Source organism: Eptesicus fuscus, chromosome 18 (genome assembly GCF_027574615.1).
Source record: "Eptesicus fuscus isolate TK198812 chromosome 18, DD_ASM_mEF_20220401, whole genome shotgun sequence".
In the NCBI taxonomy this organism is placed as follows: Eukaryota; Metazoa; Chordata; class Mammalia; order Chiroptera; family Vespertilionidae; genus Eptesicus; species Eptesicus fuscus.
The window spans coordinates 35,777,163-35,796,527 of NC_072490.1; the positions used below are offsets into that span (position 1 = coordinate 35,777,163).

The 19,365-nt window shown below is 39.9% G+C and overlaps 1 protein-coding gene across 3 annotated transcripts in view; it reads right to left on the reverse strand.

Moving 5' to 3' along the window:
• ATG7 (autophagy related 7) overlaps window positions 1-19,365 on the reverse strand; it is a 320,218-nt gene that overhangs the window by 76,687 nt on the left and 224,166 nt on the right. The gene's annotated exons all lie outside the window — the stretch shown is intronic.

The window sequence follows — 19,365 nt, forward strand, 5'->3', positions numbered from 1 at the left end:
TTTAATAGTAAAAGACTAGTTAATGATAATGCATTGTAAAACCTTCAGAAGGAAAGGAGAATGTTTTGCGGACCATTGTGTGTGTGTGTGTGTGTGTGTGTGTGTGTGTGTGTGTGTGTGTCAGTTTTTAAGTTATTAGTTTTTAAAATTAGTACTTTTTAATAGAAACAACTTGACCAAATATCTGTTACAGAATTTTGAGACCCATTAAAACAAAGTTTAATGAGAAAAAAAGAAAAAGAAATGACCTTATCTTAAAGTCACTCTCATTGTTTCAAATGTGTTAGTTAGTCCTAGCCCTTTGACGTCAGGACAGAAATGGGACTCATGGTTTTCCAGGATCTTAGAGTTCCGACCCTAATTCTTAGAGAAAGGGCTTTGAAGTTTAGCCGACTCAGAATTGAATCCCAGGTCTTCCATCAGGACATTTGATGAATAATTTATCCTCTCTCAGCCTTAATTTCCACATCTTTTAAGATAATGACACGGGAAATAAATGGGATGATTTACATAAAAGGCCTTTTGATGTATTTAATAAAAAATAGGTACTCAACAAATTACAATTTCCTTCCTGGATAGGTGGTAGGAGCTCAAAAAAATACTCACTAGGTGACGGTCAAATTAGATTGGAAAGCATGCCAGGAAACAAGCATAATGAAGAGTGGCGGGAAAAACCCAAACTATCAACTGGAAAAAAATAAAACAAGGCCCAAAGTGCTATAATGTTTTCTTATTATTCCACACATAAAAAAGATGCAAACAATGACATCTAATGATTACAGTGAGAAGTGGTAGTCAGGGCTGAATATCAGAAAGTCACTGAATATCAGAAATCATTGCTTAACTACAAAAGGAAAGGAAAGGGAAAGTATGTTCCTAAGAACAGTATTTGCTTTAAATCTACACAGTATTAGAGACCTCAAGGCAAGATTAAAAAGCAAACAAACAACAAAACAACAATGGAATTTACTGATTTCTTGATCCTATCAAGAAATGCAAGTCATCAGGGAAAACTGTTGTGTTCAAATCATTCCTTTTGGCATTCCACAGCTCCAACATAAACACTGGAGCTGCGCTGCGGAACCAATCACAAAGGCTAGGGTGAAAAGTAAATCAAAGAAAGCAGTGAACTGACTATTTTCAACAATCCTGGGGGGCGGGGAGGGGGAAAGATATATTTACAGAAAAAGGACAAGACAAACCACCTGCTTGGGGTCAAACACTAGGAAATGACAGAAAGAGAGTCAAAAAAAGAAAGGAAAGGTAAGCATAGTGGATATTTGTCACTCTGTTTGCTCATTATCCTATGACAATCGCACCAGTTTTCTAATTTTTCACCAATTTATCCCTGACTCTCAGGCCTTGTGATTTAGGTGGTCTTTACACCTCATTGTCACTAGAGATGGGTACATATCCCAGATCTGACCAATGAAATTACCCCTGTACCCCGACCATCACTGGGTCACTAGTGACAAGTAAAGCAGGATGTTAGTTAACACCATTGGGAACAAGACTCTCTTTCCATGGGAGTTGCTAAGCCTGGGAATGTAAGCCTAGAGTTACCAGTGCCATGTTGCTATCACAAGGCCGGAGACGACCTAAGAATAAAGCAATGCAGAGAAAAGCCAGGCAAGAGAAGATGACAGAAAGGTCACCATTGACAGTTTCTGAACACTTAGATCTAGTGATGCCTAAGGCTAGAGCTGTTCATGAAGTTTTCAGTTACTTGAACAAATAAATCCCCATGTTTCCTTAAATCTCTTTGAGTTAGTATCTAACTTCCAACTAAAAGAGTTTGACTGATACAGTAAGTAATCTTCTAGAGTTTAATCCTAAAGCAGTAACATGGTCAGAAAGGGAAGCCTGATGGCCATTGTGGGGGGTGGACTGGAGGGGACAGAGACTGAAGGCAGGCCTCACTGGGGCCTGTGATAATCAATGGGAAATGGCTGTAGGGACTTTGATTGACAAAAGGCAGACCAGAGTAGGAGGTATGTGTCTACAATTTTAACTTGAAAAGCACTGAAGACTAACCCCATGCAGATGACTTGACAATTCCAGTCAAGAAGATTATTAGCATCCTAAAGGACAAAGACTGAATAAGAGTTAATATGGGTAGAGGGAAATAAATGCCTGTGTTTCTTCAGACTCTGGATTTCAGCTCCTCCATCCTAAATTCTACCCCCAATCTAAATCTCATTTACCCTCATGGCTTGGCTTTAGGGAAGGCCTGTGCTCCATATCAGCTGGTGACCCCTTTTGGTCCCCCTGACACTATTTTGGCATTTTATATTTGTTTTTAGATATGATCACTGACTACATTTCTCTGAACCTCAACTTGCTCACCTATAAGATGGGAATATTGACATTTACCCCAGGATAAGAATTAAATAAGACAAATTTCATGAGCACTCTGCACAGAGCTTGGCACATGATGAACACCCAATAAATAGAAGCTGCCATACTTCTGCTGAAGATGAAGTGAGTGGCACTTCTCACTTTGTTAAGAAACAAAGACACACTCTCATCAAGAGCTCCTTTTCACTTGCCAGGGTTTTCCAGATCTTTCTCTTAATTGAATTTTGTTGTAAGTGCAAAGCAGAAGCTCTTTACTGAGTCTTCAAAGCACATGGACTAATACAAGTTCATTATTTCTGAAGGCCTATATGGAATTCAGTCAGGCTTCAGTGAATGGTGCTGGACAAGGAAAGGCACGTTAATGCTCCTGGGTGCAGAAAAACAACTCTCATCCTTCACCTGTCAGGTGACAAGGTCAAATGTATTATCATTCTTTCTCTGAGTATGGGAATGGCTGGGGAATGTTCTGTGACTGAAGGAAGAAAGTCAGTGGACTAATAGGTAGACTTGTTGATGATATGGTTTTATTTTATTCTTAAACCCAAATCTATAAAGGTATCTTACTTATAGAATTTCATACTACCCTCTTCAACCAAGCCCTCTGTTGACAAGTCAGGACCTGGTTACCAATGGACCTGGCTTAATTGTTTGTGTAAATGAGCAAACTCAATAAGAGATGAGAGAACCATAATGCAAAAACCCAACAAGATTGGGCAGCTGTACACTGTTTCAGCATTTCTATCCTTAACCCACCCACATAGATCTTTGGGTGCCAGGGGATAAATCTGCAGAGTTTGCAAACACTATAAAAACATGTTAGGTCCATTTAGGGAAGTAGTTCTAACCCTATTTTAGACCAAAGATGATACCTTTTGAGAATTTTATGGCACTGAGCCTCCCAACCCACCCCCACAATACACATAAATGCCAAATTTTATACACAACCCCTGGGTGTTCACCAATCATTTCTGCCTCAATTCCCAAGCCCATCTTGGTCCTATAGGAATTCAAAGGAAGAGTTTACAGGGCTTGAGAGAAGAAGTAGGAGAGTCAAGAGTTCCTCCTCTTAGGGCTCAATTTCTCCATGACACAGTTCATTGTTTTGAGTGCCAACTCTTTGCAAGGAAAGGGATAATGACTAATGTGAAACTGAGAGCCCAGACATTTATCTGTCTGCAGTGTCTAACTCTGAGTGGCTGTGGAAAACCCTGGAATCTTAGTGATTTCCAAGGTGCAAAGTAAGCAAAAGTCCAAGAGGATGTTCTGGGAGAAGAAGGTGAAGAGGGGGGCAGGCATAGTCTAGGCCTTGGGGAAAACCACCAGGTGCCCCACCCTCCCCAGGAAGGGGAACGGAAGCCTGTTCTCTCCTGCTCAGCTCCACTTAGTTCTTCCATTCTCATTTTGTACTTATGCAGAGACTGCAGATTCCTTGCATGATCTGTAACAAATCCAAACGGTTAAAAATAATTTGCTAAATACCTTCCTAGATAAATTGAAATCCAAGACCTTTTTGAGCCTTGTCCAGCCATCCCTCAAAGGGAGAGCCAGGCTCAAAGTCATACACTTTCCTAGCTGAATCCCTGAATCAGACTTTTGCTTGTCAATCTTCTGATGTCACAAGTCAAACTGTGCCATGAAAGACTGAATAAGCATCTTTAGGAAATAGAAACTCAACTGTAAGAACGACAGGTATTTCCAAAGGCAAAACATCTCTGCCCAGTTTCTAAGTCAGCTACTGTATATAAATTTAGCCATGGCACTGGGAGGGGAATTTTTAAAAATAGAAGTCAAAGGTTAAAAGAATAAATAACAACAATGTATGAGTCACTATCTTAGGCAAGACATATAAAGTGGTAAACAAGACAAAGTCTTTACCCTTATGGGGATTATTTTGAGTGGGGGCTGGAGTAGGAGACAAAAATATACACAAATAAATAATTTCAGACAGTGATAAGTGCCATAAAGAAAATAAAAGAAGGCAAATAAAGAAATAAAGAATGGTTGAGGTACTATTTTTATATCCATTTTACACATGAGGAAACTGAGGTCAGGTGAGTTATTCAAGGCTACATAGCCAATAAGCAGTGAGTTTCAACTCAGGTCTGTCTGAGTCCAAAGTTGTTTTTAACCACTATCCCATAGAATCTATTCAGTTTCCAGAGAAATCAGAGAATCTGGAGAATAGGTAAGATGAGAGACCATCATTATTTTTAAAAGCTCCTCCCTTTAGGACATCAGTGAAATTCTGAGATCTATGAAATCAAATGATTGTGTTACAGGCTCCCATTCTGATGCTAATGCAACTAACATTTGAAATTCTGCACATGATATTTAACACACTTTAATCCTGAATGCCACCTTTTGAGATGGAAATTACTGTCTATACTAGTATATTTCATAAAAGGACATTAAAGCTCAGAGTTTAAGTAAACTGTTGAAAATCACAGGGCTTATAAATGCGAAAGGTGAAATCCAGGCCTTCTGCCTCCAAGTGCATTGCCTTTTCCATTACACAATGCTGCCTTCCAGAAGACTCCCAAGGAGCTCCATTTTTCTCCCACTGGGAGACAAGGCAGTAACTAACTTGGCAGTAGAGACAGAAAGGAGTGACTGTTTTGCATCTCTGCCAGGCAAGTATTCATGCCCTTTGCAATGTGATTTGGACACAATACCCAAACCTTCTTTAGCAGCTTAAACATTCTAGAATTTGCTGAAGAATTTTCTCACCTTCTCCCTATGGGGTCCAAAATCAAGAGGGGAAAAACATATTTATGTCTCATTCAGAATTCAAAAAGTAATAAATCCTTCAAGGCCCTGGCAAGTTTCTCTAATCCACTGTAATCATGTTTCCTTGTATAACAAGTCTTGTGATGTCTGCTGCGGCGTCTCGCTATAGTAACAGCAGCCTAAGAGCTGGAGTTCTTCTTCTCGTGCCTGGGGGATTATTCCATTTTCCACATTAGGAATAAGCCACAGACTGTAGGTTCTAAAACAGAGCCAGAAACACTGACTAGAATCCAGATGCCCTAAATATAATCAGAACTCAATTTTACTGCCCTCTGTGAAAGACACAAATGAAAAGAATGTACCAACTTCTAGAATATGGTCCAGAAAGCAAAAATATGAATAGAGCCTACACAGGTTCTTATGCACTGAGAGATCTTAAAGCTACCTGGAGACCTTCCAGTTATCTCCCCTGCTTCATATCCCTGGCTTTTTTATTCTTAAAAAAGCCAAACATACTACTAGGGAAGGAAGACATACTATAGGCTCATCCTAATAAAACAGATTTCCACATAGTTCTAGAACTTTCAACAAGTGTCTTTTTACATCAAAAAAATTATTTAGGTTTTCATGGATTGATTTAATAAATAAATTATCTTTCTCTATGGTCAGACATCACTTCTCTCTGTTATTAAAAATAAATTTATTAAATTCTTTAATGAAAACATCCTCACTTTATACCATGTAACATAAGACTAGTGTGAAACAATATAAATATATGTCTCACTTCAAGTTGTGATTATTAATAATAATTATAATGATGACGTTGATGGCAGATGTCCCATTTACTGAATGCTTACTATGTGCCAGTAACTGTGTAAAGTGCTTTAAATGCATTATCTTATTTAATTCTAACAGTTCCTCAACAAGGTTGTTATTATTGCCATTTTACAGTAATAGGGCTAAGCCTTATGATGATTCTGCAATTTGCCCAAGGCTATACAGCTAGTAAGCAGCTGTATTTTGAATATGGGGATTGGACTCCAGAACCCATTCTGGAATAAATGGTGAAAACCCTTTTCCCCCTATAGAGAGCCATTGCTTCTAACACTTTGTTGTCATTAAATCTTTCCGAATTAAACTTGATTTCATAGAAATAACTTTCTTTTTGCATTCGTTTTTCATTTGAAGGCTATTTAATTAAATGGTATAATTACAACAACAAGTCCATCTGGCATCCCCAGGTCTGGCAAGAAATACAAAAGACTCTTGGAGAGTGTATGCTTCAATTGGTGAGAGAAGAAATATACAGGTGTCCTAGAAACCAGCCTATTAGCTGGGAGCATCTAGCCTGCCATGGACACCAGATCATGCTCTAACAAGGGAGTGCGGAGTTAATTAATCAGGAGAGTCAATTAAGGGAAAGTAGGTTAGGAAAACTTTATTAGATATAAACATTTTTAAAAAGTATATTACACAGACAATAGTGTGATGAAAGCCTGGGAAGGGCAGGTGCAGGGTAGAAGGGATTAATGGGGGAAAGGAGGACATCTGTAATACTTTGAACAATAAAGATAAATTAAAAAACACACAAACATTATATGCCTGTTGTTTTTCAACTTGCTCTTGTTGCTTAAATTACTTAATTATTCCTTTCCTGATGGACTCTCAGGTTTGTAACACACACCTTTGGTTTTGTCTGCCCAGCACCTTCCTGTCTCCTGGTTATGGCAAACAGCTGTTGATGGGAACCTCTTCTTCCTCCCATGCCAACCATGTTCCTTTATAAACCCTGCCTCTCTGGCCCAACTTGACTGGCCCCAAATAAGCAACAGACCCAAGATGGACTCTGAGTTTTGAATCTGGGACCTGAGGGTGTGGGCTAGTCCATGCCAAGTGATGGAAACTCTGAATTACTAGGCTCTGGAGCTGCTGGCAGCCACACTTCCTGCCGTGAGTCTGCAGGGAGAAGACCTGCTCCTGTTCCTCCTGAACTGCAGCTTTTCCTAAGGTTCCCTTGATTGACCTTTCTTTCAAATGTTCTCAATTTCCATTTGACTATGATAGTTCAAGTTTGGTTTATGTCACTTGAAACCAACAGTCCTAAATAATTTAGAAATGGTACCAGAAATGGACAGTTGAAAATGACCTAGTCTACTAGTAAATGCAAAATAAATAAATAAAAATAAATAAATAAATAAATAAATAAATAAATAAAATGACGAGGCCATAAGAAATACCCCATCCAGAATGGAAAAATTCCCCACTGCTGTTACAAGGTAGTAAAACAGCTAGTTTAACACATCTGAAGGTTTAGGAGACCTAGGAAAGTATCAGCTTTTTGGAGAGCACTGTCTACTTCTGCCACATTCCATAAGGGACAAGAAAGAAATGCTTCAGTGCAAGCTGGTCCATCTGGAAGCAGAAAAGGAACAGCAGAACTGATAAAGAACACCTCAACTGGAGGCCTCTTCTGCTTTTGGTCAGCAATCTGAGTCCTTTTCAGTCGCAAAGGCTGAATTTTCTGCTATAAGCTGAAATCAGTAGTTGTTAGGGAAATGGCACGAGTCTGATAAATGGACAGAAAATATGAGAGGAGCCAAAGCTATGAACATAGGCAAAGGGAAGGCCAGAACGCAGATGCAGATGGAGGTGATTAAATATAGTATGAAGCCTTACCTGTCCTCTTATTCTAAAGATGTGGAATCTGAATCTGAGTAGGTTTTAATGGCTAGACCCCTAGAATTATTTGTAGCTGTCTGTCAGATTTGGAGTCCACATCTTTAGAATGAGAGGACAGATAAAGTGATCTCCAAAGTGTCCTCTTGGCTTTAATGTTTTGTTTCTAGGTGACTAAATACAGTATGAAGCCTTATCATTTTCTTAAAACCACTGAGAAAAACTCCTCATATTAAGCATCAAATTTAAGATCAAATGTGGGGGCAAGAGAGATTGAGCACTTGCTTGTGAGTCTTAGTGATCTCAGACCACAAACTCAGTTTCCTCACCTGCAAATGGAGATTTTGGATGTCTGTCTTCACAGGACAGTGAGAAGTGAAAAGTGAAAGCCTTCTGACCTCTCTTAGAAAAAGCAAAGATGCGTGGAAATTCTAAACAGGATTAGGGCAACACTCTCTTTGAACATAAAGGTTAACTCCAAAATGACTATTTTTCAACCCCAGTGATGCAATTTCTGACCCCAATCACTGCTCCCTGCAATTTTCACATGTCTGTAGAGAATATGTTTCCAAGTGGACACAGAACTGGCCTTGGAGGAAATGCCAGTGCTGGCTTCTGGCAGCTCTGATTTTCTCATTTAGCATCCTATTCCACCTGCATAGTGTGAACTCCCTGGCTTCATCTCCTGCAGCGGTCTTCCCCACAGCTAAACTTGTAAAGTACTGACCCATCATGACAGATTAGTTTCATCCTCTCTTCTTGGGTGTGTAACTGCATCAAGACTCAAAAGAGATGACTTACAAATGATGGCACTGTATGCATATATATTCTGAATATTACAGTTAAAAAGACTGGGAATGCTGGTCATGCCAGGTGGCTGTAAAAACCCACCCCCGACAGGCTCCACACATGGCTTGAATTAGGGTTTGGATTAACTGCCACCTTCTCTGGGAAGCCTGTCTGCCCTTCCCAGGCAGACAGCAGCTCTTTCCTTTGTGCTCCCTCACAGTACTTCACAAGAATAATTACCTCACCTCATCATCTGTTAAATTTATATGTCTCTAGCTGGAATAAAATTTTTGGAGACAGGGACTTGTTCATCTTTCTATTGTGTGTCTTGTATAAAACAGGAATTCAATAAATGTGTAGATTGAATTAATGAATTTTGTGAATCACTACATTCTATTCCCCTCTGGAAAAGAATTTCAGAAGCCATGTAGTTTAGAGGGAAATCTTGATCTTGAACTAGACCATGGCTAGCAAAGACATGCACTTGTGTATGATGTATGATACTCTTCATGCCAACACTGAAATGTAGAAAAGAATGCTCAAATGGCCTTTAAGATTCCTTTAAAATTCAAGATGCCATATTAAAACATGAAAAGAACCAGTTAACTCAGAAAACCATTGATCAGGTTATTATTGCTTTAAATGAGACATTTTGTCCTTAAATGGCTCAGAGATAAGCTGTGTTAAGTGGTGGTCAAGTTATATCTCTGCATTTCAGACTTGTGGGAGGCAGTGTGGTGCAGTGGTTAAGGTCACAGGGCTATTTTAAGGACTTAATATATGTAAGGTGATAAGAACAGTGTCTGGCACATAAGCACTGTAAAAAGTAAGCATCAGCTAATATTATTGTATGTGACCTGACTAAAATTTACCAAATAACTAGTAAAATAGCCATTATCCATTAAATAAAGGCTTGGTCTATGTTGGTACTCTCCTTTTGAAATTCAATGGTTTCATTATTAACTGATGGCTATTGCTTCCATACGAGGCCATTAGAACAGGTCTGGCAGGGTGACAAACTGTGCCTGCATTTTACTTTTCCCCAAAGCCAATTACGCTAGCTGTTATCGCACAAGGAGAACTAGGTAGCCCATTACCTTCCTCTTTGCTTTGGAGTTATATTTCATGTTCTGTAGTTGAAGTTTCCTAAAATATTGACTTAAAAAAATACTTGGCTCTTGTCCTTTCATTCTCATTCCAAAGGTTTTTAGGCTTAATTATTTCTATGGTTTTGAGTATAGTATAACTATCTTAAATCTTTTTTTTTTTCCTTTGAGGGGGGGGGGATCAGGAAGAATGTACATAAATATAAAAACATGTATTTGTCAGATTCTCGGTCCTGAATGTCAGCCAAGACTTGTGTCTGAGATGAAACATTATATTTTTGTGAATCACATGTACCATAATCATCTTGGAATACAGGATAAATCTCATGTAACATTCTCCAGAGATATAAAAAAAGACTTTCATTTATGTTGACATTTCACTGTAGTGATAATTGTTAAAAATGTCATACCCACCTCCTTATCCTAGGACAGTGGTTGGCAAACTCATTAGTCAACAGAGCCAAATATCAACCGTACAAGATTGAAATTTCTTTTGAGAGCCAAATATTTTAAACTTAAACTTCTTCTAACGCCACTTCTTCAAAATAGACTCGCCCAGGCCGTGGTATTTTGTGGAAAAGCCACACTCAAGGGGCCAAAGAGCCGCATGTGGCTCGCGAGCCGCAGTTTGCCGACCACGGCCCTAGGATCATTGCTCCTAGGACAGAAAGTGAAGCTGAAATTAGAGAAGGCTGAAGACAGAGAGATCTTATTGAAACCCACTGTCTTTTTCATCCTCTATCCTGAGACATAGACTCAAAGAGCTCATTGACTTCAATTCCCTAATTTTATTGAGGGCACTGAGACCCAGAGTAGAGAAGTGACTAGCTTAAGGTCACATAGTTTGTTCATAGCTGAGCTGTAAATAAGACCCAAATCTGACTTCCAGGTCAGTATTCTTTCTAAAATGCCAAGATGCTATTCTAGACCACTGAAATAAAAGATGAGGAAGTTTGCCCTAGCTGTTTTGGCTCAGTGGATAGAGCGTTGGCTTGCAGACTGAAGGATCCTGGGTTCGATTCCAGTCAAGGGCACACGTGGGGTTGTGGGCTTGATCCCAAGTAAGGTACGTGCAGGAGGCAGCAATCAATGATTCTCTCTCATCATTGATGTTTCTATTTCTCTCTCCTCTCTCCCTTCCTCTCTGAAATCAATAAAAAAATTTTTTTTTAAAAAGATGAGGAAATTTGCTTTGAGTAGTCAATTTAAATAGAAACTCTTTAAGTGCATTATTATTATTATTATTGTAGCAAAATGGAGGGGTGTTTTGAAAACATCAAGGCAATAGCTCCATAAAAATCAAAGTCCTCTGGGAAATACTTTTGTTGCAAAAATTTATTTATTGTTAAGGCATTTAATGTTTGTCATTCACTTAGAATCAGGGGCTAATCCCCAAGCTAGGAACTCACTCACTCATTCAACCAATGTATATACTTACTGGATAACTACTACATGCCAGGCAGTGTGTAGCTCTTGAGGATATGCTATCTAAGACACTGTCCTTGTCATTAAGGAGCTCAAGGTCTAAGGCAAATATTCAACACATGTGCTATCCTTATTCTCTTAAGTGTTCATGACAGACACCACTAATTCACTATATGGCCATCTTTCCTGCTGAGCCTGAAACTGGCCTCAAAAATCCTTCCCAACACAATCCTCTAAGCAGCCACAAGCAATTGATAAGAAGGACACATGAACTGTGATCCCTGGACTAGTATAGTTACTACATGCCTATTAAATGTTATAAAATTTCAAGTTATTATTATATGTACTAGAACCCTGATTTCCCCTGCTCAGAAAAGAAGAATGTAAATTTTTTCATTCATTGAGCATTGGTTAAACTTCTAGGTGAGGAACAATTCTTCTAAGTACTGGGAGAACCCCTGATAATGGCTCATGAAAGACCAATTATGCCCAACAAGGGACCCCAGTTCTCTTTCACTCCAAATTTCCATTTCAGATTGTGCAGCACAGCACTCTATCTTATGTTTGTCATCACACATAGTTGCCATCTGCTGCTAGAGACTCAATCAGAGTTGCTGTGCCCTCACCTCAAAGCAGCTGCTTATCATACCCAGTGATTTACCAACTGAGAAAAGAACCAGTTACTGACAATGCTGCCTACTATAGCTCTTCCTGCTGGTAAGAGTTTGGAAAAAAATACTTTTGATCTCACCTCAAGGTGGACCCAAAGACAGCTGCAGGGCCTCCATTTTATAAGCCTGGCATCTTTCCTCTCATTTGTTTAAGCTGCTTTCTTAGGGTTTGGTCAAGGGGAAAAAAGCAGGAAGATGCCTTTTCTTTTTAATGACTTTTACTGTGTCTTTAAACATTTTATTATTGGCGATAAATGAGTAAAGACCCTGGGAAGCCCCTCTTTGTAAAGGTACCTTATAACCCGACAGCTGACCTTCCTCAGCAATGTGGAACAGTGTGTGTTGCTGTCTGGAAGGAGCCATGTTGGAAGCTACCCTTTCTTTGTGCTCCAAAGTACATTTCCCTCAGAAGGTTCAGACCTGTGGGGTATTAAACACCACTTACCTGCATTTGCAGATCAGGTCACCTCCAATGCCTGGGCCTCAGAGAGGCCAAATACATCTACAAAAGAATACAGATGCAGCACAAACAGAAAAAGGGGACATAACTTAGGAAAAGAAGTTTTCAAGTCTCTACTTCTTTCCATTACATTTTCATGTCTAAACAATGACTGTGTTTTTTTGCTAGGCAAACACAGTGGTAATTACTGGATGAAATAGAAAGAGAAATAAGGCTTTTTTTTCCTGCCCTAAAGGGTGTAGATTTCCTAAGGAAGGTGAGATATAGTAGTGATAAGCTAAATAACCATGGGATTTAAATACAGGAATATATAATGTTGCCAAAAGAATGGTAGAAAATACAGTTACCATATGACCCAGAAATTCCACTCCTAGGCATATACCCCAAAGAATTGAAACCTATGTACACACAACTTGTACATGGATGTTCATAGCAGCATTGCTCATTATAGCCAAAAAGTGGAAACAACCAAAATGCCCATCAACTGATGAATGGATCAAAAAATGTGGTATAGCCACAAAATGGAATATTACTTGGCCTTAAAAAGGAATGAAGTTCTGATACATGCTCAACAGTGGAAAACATTATGCTAAGTGGAAGAAGGCAGTCACAAAAGACCACATATTGTAGGATTCCATTTATGTGAATCCAGAACAGGCAAATCTAGAGAGACAGACTATAGATTGGTCACTGCCTAGTTCTGGAGGTGTAGGGGGGTGACGGTAGGGGAGTGGAGCTTAGGGAAATGAGGGCTGATTGCTAAAGAGTACAGGGTTTCTTTTTGGAGTGATAAAATATTCTAAACAGATAATGGTGATGGTTGCTACTCTGTGAACATATTTAAAAACATTGAATTGTACATTTAAAAAAGGGTGAATTGTAGGATATATAAATTAATCTCAATAAATCACTGTTACAAAAACACAATGCTGTCTGAAAGGCTTACTGGAGGGATACAGAATTTTTGGTTTGAAAGAACATCATAAAGACAGGTTAGGTATCTGAGTTAAGTTCTGAGGAGAAATCCTTAACTGGAGGTCGGGGAGAGGGATAGAGAGACAGTGTGAGCCAAAGGACAGACTGCTCTGGCAGTGTGAGGAAACCAGACAAAAAGGTGGGAGCCTTCAGTGGGGCCCTAAGCAGATGAGGCTGGAAACAGAATTGTCGCCAGCTTGGGGTAAATCTGAGGGGCTGAAGATGGCCCCTGGCGAGGGCAGAATCCATTCAGCCTGCCAAGTGCTGATGACTTCCAGGCCAATAAGGAACAAGTTGACAGACTGTTGGCCAGCCCCTCTCACAACTGTGAGAAGAAATGGAGGAAGGAACTGTGGGGAAATCTTTCTACCTACTCAAAATGAGTATGTTGGAGGTCAGACACCCTACTCTGAAGAAGGGGAAGGCGAAGAGTTGGATGTGGGACACAAAAGAGCATAAGAGGAGCACTCATACACCCAGGAGCCTCTGCCAGAACTGATAACTTTGGACCACGCTGTGTCAGAACTGTCATTACGGTTTAGCAATGTAAGCCTTACTGAATAAAGAGAAGAAACAGGTTCCTTTCTCTTTCCTGAAAAGGCTCCAAAAATTAACAAGGTATTCTGAGTACTTTCAGTTTCTAGGCACAGTAAATTCTAGCTCTTCTTGCATTAAAGAACATTTAGGCACACCTCAATTTGTATAATGTATGGCTCTATATGTAACTCTTTTCATCAAACTACTTAATTAGAATTTATATGTAAATATTTATACATGAGAGAAATAAAGTTGGCCTTTTATAGATCAGTCTTGTCAGTAAGTCAGACTATAATTCTGCATGTTATGTTCTCTCTATTGTTTTGATAATTCAAAACAAACAACTGAGGAGATACAGCTTCTTGGAGGCATGGTCTGAGTCTTGTTTGTATTTGCTATTATAGTGCTATCCTACAGAACTTTCTGCAATGATGGAAAAGTTCTATATCCGCACTGTCCAATATGGTAGCCACATTTCATCTGTGGCTATTGAGCACTTGAAATGTGGGTGGTGTGACTTAGGAACTGAAGTTTTTATTTTATTGAATTTTCACTAACTTAAATTTAAATTTAAAGAGCCATATGTGACAAGTGGCTGTTGTATTAAATAGTGCAGCCCCACAGGATCCAGACAATAGAGGCATACCCAGGAGACACTGTGGATTTGGTTCCAGATCACCGCAATAAAACAGGTATCACAATAACGCAAGTTGTAATCTTTTTTGCTTGTGGAGGCTCTTGCCTTTAATTTGTTTAAAAAAAATGCAACACCTGCAAAACAAAATAAAGCGAGGTATGCCTATAGCTTGCTCCTCCTAAGTGTTCAATAAACACCTGTTTAACTGAATGAGAATTTATGTAATAAATACATACTGAGCTTCCTCTACACACCAGGTACTCTGCTAGATGCTGGATATGAGTAAAACACCTGCCCTGAATGAGTTAGAATTTCTGATACAAGAGACAGAAAACTCAACCCTGATTTACTCAAGCCAAAAGGGAACTTGTTGACTCACACGCCTAGAGGGACCAGGACAATGTTGCCTCCAGGGCAGCTTGGCTTAGGGCTTAACACCATAACTGTCCTTGTCTTCCCTCAGCTCAGCTAGACTCAGCTCTCTTCCATATGTAGCCTCCATGCTCAAACTGACATTCCACTCACATCACTAAGAAGGCTGCCCCAGCCCAGAGTTCATGCTAGCAAAGCTCCAGGCCCTGGTCCAGGCCTCCTAACCAAAATCTCATTGGATATGACTGGGTCATATGCCTATTTCTGAACCAATCATTATGGCCAGGAAAATATGGTATGCTGACTGTCTTGGGCCTTGGCTGCACACTGCAACTCTGAGCCAAAAAGGTAGAAAAGAAAACGGGATTAGAATGAGGTCCTGAATGGTTTCTCAGAGTAAAATCATGGTACTTGTTAGGGAAGAGAAAGTCTTGCTAGGCAGCAAAAACAAAGATATCCATTCTAGTCTCTTCTTAAAGAGCTCAGTTTTTTCTCTAAGGAAATCCTATATAATAAAAGGGTAATATGCAAATTGACTGAACGGCAGAATGACCAGTTGCTATGACACACACTGACCACCAGGGGGCAGACACTCAATGCAAGAGTGTCTGCCCCCCTGGTGGTCAGTGTGTCATAGCAACTGGTCATTGCACTCCCACAGGGGAAGTGCCTCTCAGCCAGAAGCCAGCTCATGGCTGGCGAGCCCAGCAGCAGTGGTGGGAGCCTCTCCCACCTCTGCGGCAGCGGGAGCAGGCCTAAGCCGTCAGTTGGACATCCCCCAAGGGCTCCTGGACTAGGAAAGGGCACAGGCTGGGCTGAGGGACCCCCTGAGTGCACAAATTTCGTGTGCCGGACCTCTAGTCTTAAATAAAAATGCTGATCAGATCTGCTGACCATATAGTAAAGAATGTACTATCTAAAAGGAAAAGCTCATTTTGCAAGATCCAGGTGGAAATAATAGTAACTTTTATTTACACAGAATTTCCTCTGATGTTGTCTACTTTTTCATAGGTAATTCTCATAAAACCTTTGTGAGCAAGTTTACATCTATGAAATCTAGAAACATTTAGGATGGAGCAGTCTTCCTTGCCTGCCTCAGTTTTGCATTCCAGATGTCTCTTTCTGTGCAACCTCTCTCCCCATCCCCCAGCAAACTGAGAGTGTGCTTAGACCTCAGAAGTCCTGACATATGTAGAAGCAGGCAGAGCAGACATAGCACGGCCCACCCAGGGAAGGGACACACAATTGCCAATTCACACAATGTGAATTGTCTATTTTCATGAGGGCTACTCCAAGAGAGATTATTTGTGGGCAGGATGACTCACATGGAAGACAAAGAGTTTGGAACATCACTGAAATGAGAAAAATTAGCCAACACAGCTGCAGCACTTCAGGGTCTTTTAAATAGCCTCCTTCTGCCTCTTTCTCCACCCTTTTCTTGCTGTTCTCTCTCACTCATTAAATACTGACTTAGGTTTTGCTTTTGTTGGCTCAAAGGGCCAGCCAAGGCTGGGAAATATTCTTTTTAACAAGCATATCTTTTTATCCCTCTGAGTTTTCTGGTATTATCTTTTGTGAAGGTGATTCTGGGTTACTCTGAAACTTCTTGGCTTGTTTCTAGGTGGAAAAATAGTTAATAAGGCTTGTGGACAGGACTTTCCACACTTCAAGGACATTCAGTGCTCAGGCCACATGGCAAGAAGGCCCATGACTCTCTGTTCTCCTCCCCTGGGAATCCAGGGGCTCAGCTCTGTCAACATGAAAACGATAATTTCTTCTTTTACTGTACAAGGGCTCTTCCAATTTCAGTGTGGCTCTCTTTCAGCATGGTGGACAGAGCTGTAGATACTCCATACTTGGTAGGGAAGGAAGGGTTATTTGCTTCCACTATCATTTCTGGGTTTTAACAGATCACTCAGTTTAGCAGCAAGAGGGCCTGTTCCCTGCTGGACGGGCCCTGTGTTTGCTGGAGCCCAGGACACGGTGCACTTCTAGCAGACAACTGGTTCTCTTTGGATGAGCAACTGGTACACACAGTAGGTGCTTAGTGAATGTTGATGAATTGTGGAATACTGTTGGTAAGTTGGAGATGTTATTGTGCATAAAAAACGCTAAAGAGAATGGGTCTGAACACTAACACCTGCAATATTTGTGTTCCAGAAAAGTGTTCACCTCTTCTGCTTTATTCTGTAAACCTCAGTGTCCCAATCGTAACAAATTCACAACCTAAGGTGACTCATTCTTTATGGTCTTTATAACAGATCTCAAGCCTATGTAAATAAGCTAGTTAACTGGTTCTCCATCCCTCAAAAGCTATCTCCAAAGGAGTCTAGTAGGTCAGATTAGAATGAATGAACTATTGTTTAGAATATCCCTAGTCTTTCCTCTACCATATTATTTGCTAGTGGGCCCTTTTATGAGTTTCACCTTCTCATACATTTAAAATGTATTGAAATATAAATCACATATCATATAATTCACCCATCTAAAAGGGTACATTTCAGTGTGTGTTTCTTAAATATATTCAAAATTGTACAATCATCACCACTAATTCCAGAACATTTCATCATTCCCCAAAGACCTCTGTACCGTACCATTAGCAGTCACTCCCTATTTTCCCTCAACTCTCTTGACCCATACCTTCACCCCTCCACCTAGCTCCCTCCAGACCCTCCAGGCAACCACTAATTTACTTTATGTCTCTACAGATTTGCCTATTCTGGATATTTCATATAAATGGCATCTCATTCATTCAAAAAAAAAGCCTCAAATATTTATTGCATTTTCTGTGTATGCCAGTTCTCTTGCCAGGTGCTGGAATCACAGACTTAAGTAAAATCTAGTACTTGTCTTCCCGTTACTTACAATAGAACAATAAACATTTGCTGAATATAGAACACCCAGGGCTCAACAGCCACACTTATATTTTCTGGCAGAGGCCCTTTGTACCAGTGGAATATTCAGGCCAAGAGGCCCATCATCTCACTAGTGGCTCGACACTATTTGGTAGATGCTATCCGGTATTCCAAGTCATGTCTCCATGTCATGTGCTCATCAGGTCTACAAATATCTACTTTACAACTATTTGATCAAGCCCTTATACCTGATCTGTCCTTTTCAAAAGACACCCTCCTTGATAAAGGCTGAGAAGTTTTGGTTTATTTTTAAATGCACCCAATTTGTCTTTTTCTATTAAGATCAAAGGAATATTTTCCTTGGGTTTCCAATAACGTACTTGAGACTTTCCTGTATGATAATGACTGTACTTAGCACATGCAGGGAGAGGTAGTGTACTGGGGGCTCTGTATATCTTGGAAATAAGGTTAGCCTTGGAGAATGGAATTAGTAAGAACTGACCTGTCCTTGGAGAACATCAGCCACGTGTGAAAGTTAGTCATGCGAAGAGATGGTGGAAAAGCAATTAAGGAGATTGGGAATTTCTACCTTTAATCAAAGTAACAAAGGAGTAATCTCAGGAGATATATTTTAATTAAGAAAGCTGAAACCTACATAACTCTAGAAGATTATTCATGGATGGTAGCAGGACCCATGTGGAGTTTGGAAAGAGCAATCCCAGAATTTGTGCAAGCATTTGCCTTTGCCACTGTCTAGAAATTTGTGAGAGGATCTCACTGGAGAACTTATCCCTTCAGTAACTGAGGTATCATGGTTCTATGAGGTGATGATGAAGTCTTCTGATTACCAACTGTTTCCCCATGTACATATGGGATATGACAGACACGACAAATTAAATAGCCTAGTCTATACATCAATCGCTTATGACTTTGGCTATTTTGAGTTAGATGCTGAGAGTCTTCATGCTAATTGACTTTCTGACCTGAAGAGGTAGGACCCATGGACCATGACAATCTACCAAAGCAAAAATCTGGAGAACAGGTTTGAGGAATATAAAAATTGTGACCTTTGTAATGTCATCCAGAAGAGGAATTCTAGTACATGTAAGCAGGCACAACTAATGCGTAAGAGAGGTGCTACGAAGTGGTAGTTAAGAACACAGGTTTTAGAACCAAACTATTTGGCTCCTACACTTTTCAGCCATGTGACATTGGGAAACTTAGCCTCTATGTGCCTCAATTTCTTCATCTGTTAAATAAAATTGCTGTGAAGATTAAATGAGATAATCCAAGTAAGTGCTTAGTTTGACATCTGGAACATAGCAAGCTCTCAGAGGTTAGCCATCACGCCATCACTGTCCAAAGAAGGACAGATCACCCTGTGAGATGGAGAGCCCTCTAGAATTCAAGTCAGGGCAGAGAAGTATCAATTGAGGGCCAAATATAACCCTGATACTGTTGAATTTACTTCAACTCCAGGACTTCCAGTTAGCTACCATGCCCCTTAAACTTTTACATATAATTAAAAACAAAAATGTTGTCTCAGCAGCTGACATGTCTTTCTTGTAAAATTGCTCTGTTCTTCCATTCAACCAATGTACACTTTCCTGAGTACTTACGTGAAAAGTGCCTGTTAGTCAATGAAAATACAAAGGGGGAAAAGTGTCCTTGCCCTCAAGAAGATGAACATCTAATTGAGAAGAGGGTGTTAGAAAACCATAGTGGTGCATTCCTATGTGTTGGATTTAGGCCAACCATCAATTTGGTACTTGACTTT